Source organism: Papaver somniferum, chromosome 10, assembly GCF_003573695.1.
Source record: "Papaver somniferum cultivar HN1 chromosome 10, ASM357369v1, whole genome shotgun sequence".
NCBI lineage: Eukaryota > Viridiplantae > Streptophyta > Magnoliopsida > Ranunculales > Papaveraceae > Papaver > Papaver somniferum.
In genome coordinates, this window is record NC_039367.1 from 149,959,424 (window position 1) to 149,971,662 (window position 12,239).

A 12,239-nucleotide genomic window follows, 5' to 3' on the forward strand; every position below is an offset into this window, starting at 1 on the left:
TATTAATAGAAAATCATAGTCCCAACTTGGGCCAGTTATAAATAGTAATAACCTCCATATTTTAATATTAATAGAATTTTTTAGTCCCACCATAAAGAATTTACGTCCATATATTAATAAAACTGTTATTATTGGAAACTTATAGATCTTGTTACATCGAAATTTAAGATGAAATAAAATACTTATCTATAGTTGTTTGAGAAAATAATGTAAAATCTTGGGTTGTTATGGCATCTTTTAGTTTATAGAATTTTTTAATATTAATAGAAATTTTTAGTCCCACCATAAGGAATTTACCTCCATATATTAATAAAATTGTTATTATTGGAAACTTATAGATCTTGTTACATCGAAATTTAAGATGAAATAAAATACTTATCTATAGTTGTTTGAGAAAATAATGTAAAATTTTGGGTTGTTATGGCATCTTTTAATTTGTGGATGCGTAAGACCTCTTTGCTATGGGCACCTTCTTGTTGTAGCCAAAACATTTCTAACTTGTCAAACATGTTTAAAACTTCTTGGCATGAAAATTTTGGTATTTCCGTACTATCTTCATTAGGATTATCTCTCTTTGCTTTTTGTCTAATTTTACCGATGATTTCTTTTATGTATAAAGCATATATGACTTGTTGCTCATCTGGATGATTAAGGAAGATATCTATATCCATTATCATTTACATACTTTGAATTAGAAAAAAATCAATTATTTTGGTATATTAATAATTTTTTGAAGTCCCAAAGCTATTAACATATGGAGTTTTTACTGTTTTTTTTTTGTACCTTTTTTGAGATAAAAAAAAACTTACATTACACGGCTAAATCGGGATCAAACCCATTAGAAGACTGGCCCGACAAATTAACATTAGAGAAGCTAAAGATAGGCCTCTGAAACATAAGGACAATTAATAAGAGCTATTACATGTGAATCAAATTTCTGATTTCAAACAGTAAAAAAGATTGGATTGTTCTAAACTAAGCTAAACCAAACCGAATAACAAAACTGTGTAGTCCAGTAAACGTTAGGATCATAAAAGAATCCAACCATCTCTCATGGGTTTTAGTAACAAAGTAATAAAGGTAGCCCGACGTAGAAATTTTGGATTTGAAAGTGATAGTTGTTTTTATTGATTTAGAATATGATAATGATGTTGTTGGAGTTATTGTAGTTGCTATTGAAGTAGTTGCTTTTAGCTGATATATATTGTTGCTCCTATTGAGATTGTTATATATATGGATGTTTTTATTGTTGTTTGCGAAGGACATATCACACCAGAAAACACATACATCATTTATAAAAGCAAAGAATCAAACATGAGCCTGAGATGAACGCAATCGAAAAAACCCCACACCAAAACCTAAAACTACAAAAAGTATCATAACAGAGAAATCAACAAATGGGATCTAAGTGACTACTAGAGATTTTGGAATGAAGGAAATATATCGGGGAGTCTTTTCCTGCACATATCCACTTCTTTTGGAAGAGGGGTTATTAATATGAAATTTTGCTTGCATTATAATCAACCGTATCTTTAAAACTAGTACTACTTAAGTAACTTACAAATTCCAAGACTTAAAGAAAATGAAGTACACAAAATTGTACTGGAGTTTTACATTTTATTGAAGAAATTGACATCCTCATAATGATTCGAAACCAGTTTGTTTCTTGATTATCGACATCATAAATGTTATATGGAAATGGAAGTAATATTCCCAAATTGATATCCTTGCCATCGACCTCCTTTGACGAAGTAAATCGTCTTCTTAAACTCCTCAGCCTCGGGTCAGGAGATATGATTGTGGTATAACAGTAAAGTCGTTCAGTGATGATACCAGCAACCTGAGTTCAAATTAAACTCGTCAGCATCCGGGCGGAAGATTTCTTGTTATTTTTTTCATTTGCGTGATTATATGGGATTGAAGGTAATAAACATCTTGTTACAAAAGAGGTTTGAATTAATCTAGTTAAATAATTTAAGAACAACAAAATCCCACTTCACTAGTGGGAAAAAGTCATTTTATGATAGTTGGAAAGTATCGTATAAACGAATTACACGAATTTTCTAATTTCCTCTAAAAGTGTCGTAGGTTTACTGTCTTTTTATGGAAAGACACTTTCAAGTTGACTCAAAATAAACCGACTAGCGATATATATGATAATCAGGTAGAGTCATAGAGTTAGGTTTTTATTATATAAAAAAATAGGAAATTCAGCTGAATTCCAAAACTGAAGTGTTTCTAACTGGGCTGAAATAAATCTGATTGAAAATCAAATTACTGTGAAGTAGAACTTGGATTTATAACTTCAAATGACCATTCTAGTCACAGGTATCATTACTCGATTCAATCTGACAGTTAGGTTAAAAATTACAAAAAATAAACAAACAAAATTAGTCAAATTCAAATTTATATGCACACTAATACAAGTCATGTCTAAGTTTTAAGGTTTATTAAGACAACTGCAAACCAGAAAACTATTTAGATATTGTAGACACTACTTCAGAATGACACACCTGCAATAGAGAAAAGGTACCAACATCAGTTGACCAAAACCTCCCAAGACTATATGGAACATCCAATGCATAAGATTTACCACCATATAGAAGGTAGAAATGACAATATCAGAAACAAGTCAACTAAAGATACTTGAACCAACTAGTTTTAAACCAAACGTAACCAAGTTGTGGAGATTTGATGAAAAATGGCCCATTTATCCAAACTCACTTTGTGGGTGATACTTAAAAAAAAACCAAGACATCTTGTGTACTATGCAGTCTCTTAACCATCTTGAACAACTATTTAATTCATAAAAAACTATTAACAAAAAATAAAAGCACGTTTTTCAAACAAAATTTTGAGAAGCCCTTAGGAGATACAACCTAGAAGATTTTTAGAATATATGAAGAAACTCAACAAGTGACAGAGACATACCTTGAACTGAATATACAAAACACAGTCTTAACAATATCTAGCATTCTAAAGCAAAGCAACCCTAAAGTAAACAACAACAACAACAAATCCCTTATCTATGATAGATTTGTGATTCTTTTCATCGATGGAAGCAACAAAATCATGGCAGAAGCAAGTGGCGGTTAAATATCAGCACCACAAACAACAAGCAAGCTGTTTGCATAGTGATTTCTCCTCTCAAAATGTAGAAAGCAGTTTTCTTGTTACCTTGGAATTCTTATCCAACAAAGAGTGCTAACTTGCTAAATATACGACCACCTAGGATTTATCCAACTTTTACCTAAAACTCCTCCCCAACGGAGACTTTAAAAGAGAATATGAAGATTTTTTGGAAGAATCTGAAAAACGGTCTAGTATTTACTCATCATAACATATCTTCTCGGATGTTTATTTAGTATATATATCTTAGTTGAAATATTTTGAAGATATTTTGGCAAGAACTTGAATAAGATTTTTGTTCTTGTTTTCAACACCTATGTTGTAACATATTGCAAGTTAAGTTTGAGTATTTGAATTCTCAGCCACATATTTGTTGAGGTATAACTATTGGCGAAGAATGAACAAGACTTGTTGTTTTTGCAAAAATAGAATAGTTAATTATAGAAGGATGTTAGCTCATATGAAAAAATTAGTAGTTGGGAAAGTAGGAAACATAGCTGAGAATTAAATGTAGGAGACGCTGTTGCGAATATTGGTCCTTGTACACAGATGAGAATACTAGGATTTTTACACAGTGGGGTTCACAGTTGCAACATCGAGAAGAAAAGATCGTTATATGGGTAACAACAATCCATTTTATTTGTTTTTATTTTTATATGTAAGGGGTACAAAAACCCTAATTACTAATAATTTACAGAAAAGTGTATATTGAATGAGCTATTATAGAAAATATTGAACTTCATTTGATTTTTATATGTAAGGAGTATTGATTTTTATCTACGAATTAAGTCAACTTTAAATAGCTATGTACCTAAAATTAAATTGAAATTGATGCCACGAGGGCTGGCACATTGCTATTGAATGATTTGGAGTCGTTTAATTAACATCTGCCTATCGGTATGCGAAAATGAGGAAGAATACGAACAACTTCCGTTTGACCTTTTCGATGTTGCAGTCCACCCCCTCAATATTTTTTTGTGGGGGCGAAAATATAAAGTAAATTTGGGTTTTATAAATCTTCTTAGAGGTTTCAGATCATTTTCTTCTCTCTTTCTCTCCCTTATTGTCCAATTGTCGATCTCAATGGGTGGGAAGGGGGGACCTGGAGTAGTGGAGCTTCTAAGGAGCTTTAACAGAGAAGCATTTTTAGTCAATATAGAAATGTATATACATATACTAAGGGAGACATTCATAGGGTCCTCCTCTTCCACCGAGGGTTCTTCCATCGGCACGACCTTACGACAAGATTCACACCCGTCAAGATTCTCTCCCTTACGACAAGATTCACACCCGTCGGATCATTTATGTTGAAAATATTACTTATGGTAAACGTGGTATCCATAATAACATTCAAAATATAATTTGGGAATTTGGTTGTTTGTTATCATTTCGAATAGGTTGGATGATATGACAAAAATTTAATTGTTCAGTCAATCAAAATGAACACTCTATAAACAAAACCAATTTCATCTTTTAATGCCATATAGAAGTGTACACAAAACTAGACTTTTCTAACCATGTATGAGACATGAATTATGGATGGTTATTGTGACTCATGTGTACTATATATTAATATTATTTTTTATTTTTGTAAAGCCAATGGTTTTACGCCGAACCTTTTCGGTTCAGTTTTTTACCAAACCATACCAAATGGTATATACGGTTTCAGAAACTTAAAAGACGTAACCATTGGTTTCGGTTATGGTTTCATCTGAAACCACACCAAACTATACCATGTACAACCTAATGTCGGGTTCGACAAAAAATTGACCTACGCGAACCTATATGTTCTTCGTCGTACACGATAAAAATGACAGGTTTGGCTAGGAAAAAAAAACCTAGATTAACTCAGATAGGAAATAATAACCGACCTAGCCGAACATTTATGTTGTTTCCGTATATGAAGAACACAATAACTAAGTTCAGCAAGGAAAAAAAAAACTAGACAAAAATAAAATATCGACCTAGCTGAACCTCTATGATGTTCTTCGTACATGAAGAACACAGTACATTCGTCTAGGGATTCTTTTTTTACCCATTACCAGATAACAAGATTTTGAATCCTAATAAAAAATAACTGCACATGGCATAGGGTGTTATATTTGATTTTCTAATTAGTTATGTCTACTAATGATATGTTGAAGTTAAAGTTTTATATTTTTGGGAATAGTTTATAAGTCAAAATGTCTCATTTCTTTATTTCCTGTGAAGAAATTGGGATACTGCGCCCAGATCTAGGGTTTCGAATCATGATTTTTTTTAGAAAACGCCCACTTGAGTACTATAATCAAGGTGCTCCTTCTCCTAAAAGGAAGAAACTGGACCACTTTCCTGTGGAGGTTATAGGGCATTGGTTTCCTGTTAGGTTTACTACGCTGGGACGGACCGGCCTCCGGTGGGTACCGACTATACCTAATTTAGAATTGGTGGTACTTGGGGAAAGTAACAGAATCACTGAAGTGGCATTAGAGCCACAAGTGAGGAAGACTATAGCGGGGCCACAAAAGGGTGGGAGAATTATATGTGTGATAGACCTACTGAGGTTTTCGTTGATGGTTATTTTCTTCACAATCCCTCTTGGGAGAATGTTCGCATGTGCTACCGCGCAAAAGTGCAGTCAGAAGACGATCTTCGAAGTTACCACATCATGCCTATCGACGTGGTCCGACGAGGTGATGTAATTCGTGGGTCATTTCCCTCGTCTCTTGATGGGTTTACGTATGTGGTATTGATGGAAGTCTATAGAGTGTTGGTCACGATATCTTGTTGTGTTTGTAATTTCTCTTGGGTTTCTCTAGTTTAGGGTTTTTTGATTCATTTTGCTTCAGTTTAGGAACAAAATAGTATATTTACTATGATTGGTAGGCTTTTCTTATAAATGTATGACGATGTGAACTTTGTTTTTATCTTTCTCGGGGTTTCTTATGTTACAGGACTTTGTTGTTTAAAAAAAAAAAGTCTAAATGTCTTAGTTTTTCTATATGTATAAAGCCTTTAACTCCTTATATGACAAACACCCACTATTGGAAATGCTCTATTTTTATCTCTTTGTTTATTTTAAGTTTTATTTAATTTTTCATAAGTGTTTTTCTACTTGATTACCTCTTCTGTTTTCATACTTTTACTTTTTTTTCGTCTTTTTTCTTGAAATTTTGATTATTAATGATCAAAAATAAATAAATATTATCTACATATGTAAATATATAGAATGATTATATTAAAAAAGTAAATGACTCATAACAAAAAGTAGAATGGAAGTTCCATCGTTGTTAATATGGTATTTGTTAGAGCACTGCTCGGTTTGAACCCACTAGCGTTGGTATGTCAAGTTAGTTGTCAATTTTAGTTGCCAAAATGCATTATTTATTTAGTATACTAAAGATAGTTTTGGACTAGTTTAGGTCTAAGAAGTTGAATCGAAGCTATCCTTAAAGGATGAAGATTGAAGGCTACAAGAAGACATCAACAAGTACTTCATCAAGAAAGGTATGTGATTGATTTCATTTGGATTCTTGTTCAATTCCACCTTTCTAAGCTATCGAGATAAATGCTCACTTTATGGAACAATTCCTATGACGGTAAATGTACATTTATGTATATATACTTGAGGTTATTTGATTGACTTTGGTGATAATAACCTTTATCCCTATAAAGGATCTCATGTTATAGTGAATGAGATTGCGAATCCAATGAGCCAAGAATCACTCAATTACGAGTTATAACGACAAAGTTATGAATGATTTAAGTTCATTAGTAGGAAACATTCCATGGGCTTTGGAGTGGTCCGCGAACTTGGGCCCAATACGTGACTAAGAGGGATTTTTGGTCAAGTTGGTGATGTTTCCTTATCTAGGCAAGTTAGCTATTGGTCCAAACACTTTTGATTATCATATTAAAGTGTTTGTGATTCATTCCTAAGTTAAAATGTGATTTATTCACATAAATATAATTTTTGCTAAATAAGTTATTTATTCAATTATTTTGGCAAGAGTTTTAACTTAGGAAAGACTCCCATATTTAGGAGAGTCTTGTAAAAGGAAAATAGCTTTGCTTAGCTTCCAAGCTATTGTTCATTATAAATAAGGAGTTCGTGAGTTTACTCGTTTTTCATCCCTTTGGAAAATTGGCATAAGCTCTGCAGATTGTTTTCCACGTCTTCCGTTCTTCGTGAACGAGAGTGAGATAAAAGTCTTTGTATTAGGGATCACAAAGCCAAGTTGGATTTAATCTTCTTGATTGAACATATAACTTGTAATCTAGGTTTTTCACTTCTTGTCTATTCTAAGGTTTTGTCTTCTGATATAAAACCATTCAAGAGTTGTTGATCATAAACCCTAGGTTTTGATAGATTTCAGTTTCCGATCGTATACCAACTCTTGTTAGTCGAAACCGGAGACTAGAAAGAAAAACTTCTTTTGAGGCATCTCATAAAAATCATTGATAAGTTTTAAACAAGATATCACTAGATTTAATCTAGTTGTTCTTGTGGTAGATTTATTAGGATTTTCTTAACTTGGAAATTGATCTTTGGAATCACCCAAGTTTACCTACGGAAATCAGGTTCACGGACTCCTTGTGTGTACGCATACTGATTGTAAGTTAAAACCCTAATCTACAAGTTTGTTTTGATATTACTTTTACCTAGTAATTGTTTTTATCAAAATAAACACAAGATTTCCAAAACCTTGATTCACATCTAAAGGGAAATCAAACTGGTGTTTTGTGCAAACAAAATATCAAATCGTATCGATCGTTGTGGTGTATCTTCTAAAGAGAACTTTGGGTTCTGCTAGAAGATTTGTGTGAAGAGTTCCTAAAGAGAATCGGTATTCTGCTAGGAGTTCTACAAGTGCTGAAGAAGGTATTACATCTAGTCCGAATAGGTAGTAGGAATTTGGCGTAACAACTTATAATCAGTGTGTGATTATTCTGGACTAGGTCCCGAGGTTTTTCTGCATTTGCGGTTTCCTCGTCAACAAAATCTGGTGTCTGTGTTATTTCTTTTCCGCATTATATTTTATTTATATTATTGAAATAATACAGGTTGTACGTTAATCAATCATAGTTGTTAAATCCGACCTTGTTTGTTGGATAAGACTTGATTGATCTTGAACAATTGATTTTGTTATTTTCAGATTGTAAGACCAGTCTGGACTAACCCTATTTCAGATGGACACTGTGTTGAAATATTCCTTTATTGATTGTTGCTTAAAGAGGTTTATACACGGTGGATATTGAATAGGTTGTGATTAAAACAAAAGACTTTTTTCAAGAGCTTCACACTAAAATCAGGTTTACAGACTTGTTTCTGTTTAACTTTGATTGTGTTGAAATAAAGATATTAAACTCTTTGATATACTTTACTCTAGATTGAGTCTGACTGTCTAGTTGATTCTCTAGAAAGTATATTGGAGTTTGTCTATTCAGATTGCCAAACGAAATATTGGGTGGTGTTGTTAGACCCCCGCTTTTTCAGTATTAGCTTCTTTTTTTTTCTGCACAAGTAAACTCAAAGAAGAAAGTAACGACAATATTATTTATATATATATATTTTTTTAAGTAAGATAAGATTTAAAAATAAAAATTTAAAAGTAGAAATGAGAACAATTAATCGCTTCTGGAAATAATAAAATAGATTTCCAATAATCTAAAATATCAAAAAAAAAATTAACAAGATAACAAGTTAACAACATTCATGTTATTATCATCATTCTTCATTCAAGGAACTACCCTACTCGAAATTTCAAAATCCCTAGTAAAAAGAGTTAATATTTTATTTTTTCAATTAACAACAAAAACCTTTATATATTTTAATGAATCGTCATAATTTACATATCCTAAAGTACAATGTAACAAGACATAATTTCGCTGAAGAGAAATGCATTCAAGTTTCGAAGAAATTATTGCAATCAGAAATACATTAAAGTAATGAACAAGAATTCATCTTAAAGGAACATGTCCATATTTGCATACTCATGTTGTTGTAAGTATATATGTTGGAAATTTAGAGTATGAAATAAGAAACAATTAGTTTTAAGGCTCGTAGACACACATCTTTAAATCATTATTTTTGTCCACTCGATTAGAGTTTTTGAAGGGAAAGTAAACAACTTCCAGGATACAACAAGTCTTTGGGGATGTGGCACATTTTATAGGCACCATTGTGAATCTTCACAATGTCTTTTCCCAAGGTGTGACTCAAAGTGAGAAATAAATTTGGAAAAAAGTGTAATGAGTGAGTGCTTCTTTGTTAGCATGAGACGCAATGATTGACTCAGAGTTAGTTGAACACACTGTTAATCTTGTTAATAGTTTAAGATCCAACGAACATTAACGAATCATATCGGAATACAAAGGATGTGTATGGTTAACATCTAATAAGATAAATTACACAGGCTCATAGGACGATATATTAACGTCGGAAACCACCACTAATCAACATATTAAGACTTTTAGAGCATCTACAACAACATGTATAAAAAAATTATACGTGGAAATCTTATTAAGGCTAATACAGACAAATAAACCAATTAGATAGATCAAATTATATTATCATAAATCATCAACTTATATGAATGAGTGGCAAAAAAGTACATCAATAATTATATATACAAGAACCAAATGAAACATATGTTGAAATTTTGGAGGAAAGCATTTGGTTCGATAATAGTTGAGTATACACAGTTATTAAGCCTTAATCGACATCCATTAAACTCTTATGATAATTGAAGAAAATAAAAATGCAAATAATGTTCAATAGAAAAATAGAAAAATATACAAATATACCACTCAAACCCTTTTTGCCGTAAGCTCTTTCCAAGCTTACTGCCTCAACCTCGGTTGGTACTTTGTGGGTAAGCAAAACAAATCGGGGTGAGCCACATCCTTGTAAGTGTTATAACATAATCGAATTCCATGAGATATCTTCTTAATATAAAGGAGAATAATTATGCGGATGAATTGATGTTATTAATTTGCCCATATTATTCTGTCTACTCTCTCTTCTAGTCAATTGATGTTATTAATTTGCTCATATTATTCTGTCTACTCTCTCTTCAGTGCCTCAGTTCATTAGACGAAAAAAATAGCTCAAAGGCTAGGGTGTTAGTCCTCAAGGGAGTTGGGGGAGTTGGGTATAGTTGGGTTTTCTCCTGTTAGTCGTGGGGGAGTTCGAACGAGTCTGTCAAAATTCCGTTCAGGGCTGGCCTTGAGGCAAGGTCAACGAAGGTTGGCCTTGGGGCACCACAGAAATAGGGGCAGCAAAATTTGTTTTTGTCAAGGGTGATTTTGCGCTAAAAACAAAAATGAAGGTTTAAATCGTGAATACCAATAAAAAAGGACAAATTTCTAAGTATTTTAGGGGTATATTGTAAATAAAGAGTCAGTTTAATGATTTAGTGCTAAATATACAAAATAACTCTTATAAGATACTGTATACATTCTTCACCCTTGCTCTTTCGGCTCGGTTCAATCCATTTTTCTATGTGAGAATGTACGTAGATATACATTGTCTTTGTTATCACCTCAGTTGTGTTCTTATGATTTCGGATGTCCTTTGTTTTACTAGACAAAGATTTGATCAGTTATTTGAAGAACATGCACTATAAAATATGAACACACTAGTGAGGTAATCGTCTTTTCATTTCCCCGTTTGGTTTTGCATTTTGAGTTGATTCAAAAAATTTAACTACTAATATGGTAGACAACTGGGTGTTAATGGTGAATTTGGATAATTATCTCTTCATTTTCCCTTGTTTTTTCTGCTTTTAGGATAATTTGGATTACGCCTGAAACTTTGTAAGAAGGTTTTGAAGCGTGGAATTTTACTGAGCTCACAGGAAGGTGTAAGGAAATTTGGAGAAGATTGCATAATGTTATTGTTTGGCATTTGTGGAAGGAATGGTCGCCCATTTGGTGCTAGACACAAAACTGTGAGGAAGGGGTGGTTTTGCTCAAACATACCATTGTATTCTTTGAATGTATAAAATGGAGAAGTTTAAAGCCGTAAGTGCAAATTTGATTTTATTCAACTTGGAGTTTGTGTTACATATGTAGTATGGGAAGCTTAGTTCCTTACTTCCTTGGATGTAATTATCCTTTTTGATTAATATAATCTCTTTCGTTAAGAAAAAGAAAAATATGGTGAACTTGGTCATGCTTCAAGAGCTGTGAAATGGGGCAACAATTTTCTACCACTTTTGGGGCAACAAAATCTCAGGGTCGTCCCTAATCCCGTTAGTCGTGGGAGAGTTTAGAAGAGTCTCTCAAACTCCCTAGAAAACCCTACTAGTTGTGGGGAGTTTGAAACAAACTCTTAAACTCCCTGTTAATGGTAAAAACTAGAATGCTAGGGAGTTGGTTTGTTTTGGGGAGTTCGGGGGAGTTTTAAGGAGTTTCCAGTGTATTTTTGTCTTACTCAAAATCTCTCAAAAAAGTAGAGATTTAGCGAGAGTCTCTCAAACTCCCTACACTCAAAACACCAAACTCTCTCAAACTCCATGTACTCTCTTACACTCCCTCAAAATCCTCAAAATTCAAAATACATTAAACTCCCCCAACTCACTCTGCACTAACCCCAGTAAGCATTTCTAGGACTTCATCTTATAAATTCTCAACTGCCTTTAAATGTCATATATGAATTCTAAACTGAATCACTTGGCCCCCCTCCTCGGATTGGACAGGTAGGAGATATTTTACCCCGCCCCAGTCCAATTAACCAACTTCCTCGGAGTCCGTCCCGGTTATTCATCCTTCACTTGCCGGAATAAGAAACTAGGAATTACTAGTTAATCCAAAAAACTCAAGACCGATTATTGTGTAGTCCACCACGAGAACAAAACTATCCGTTGGTCCAAAAACATATTCTTGGACCAGAAAACTTATCTTCTAGTCCTATTCACGTGTGAGTGATATAAATTGCATTTTTCAAAAGCCAAAACTACCCTTTCGTAGAATAAGATGCATAACCAAATTCTATTTTACTTTCTCTGTAGCTCTTGAAGAAACCTCCGGGTATGAAATGAGGAAAATTTCTCACTGGAAAAATCAGAAAATCTCATCAACATCAGTGAAAAAGCTAAGCCCTCCACTAATCTCTCAAATTTTGATTT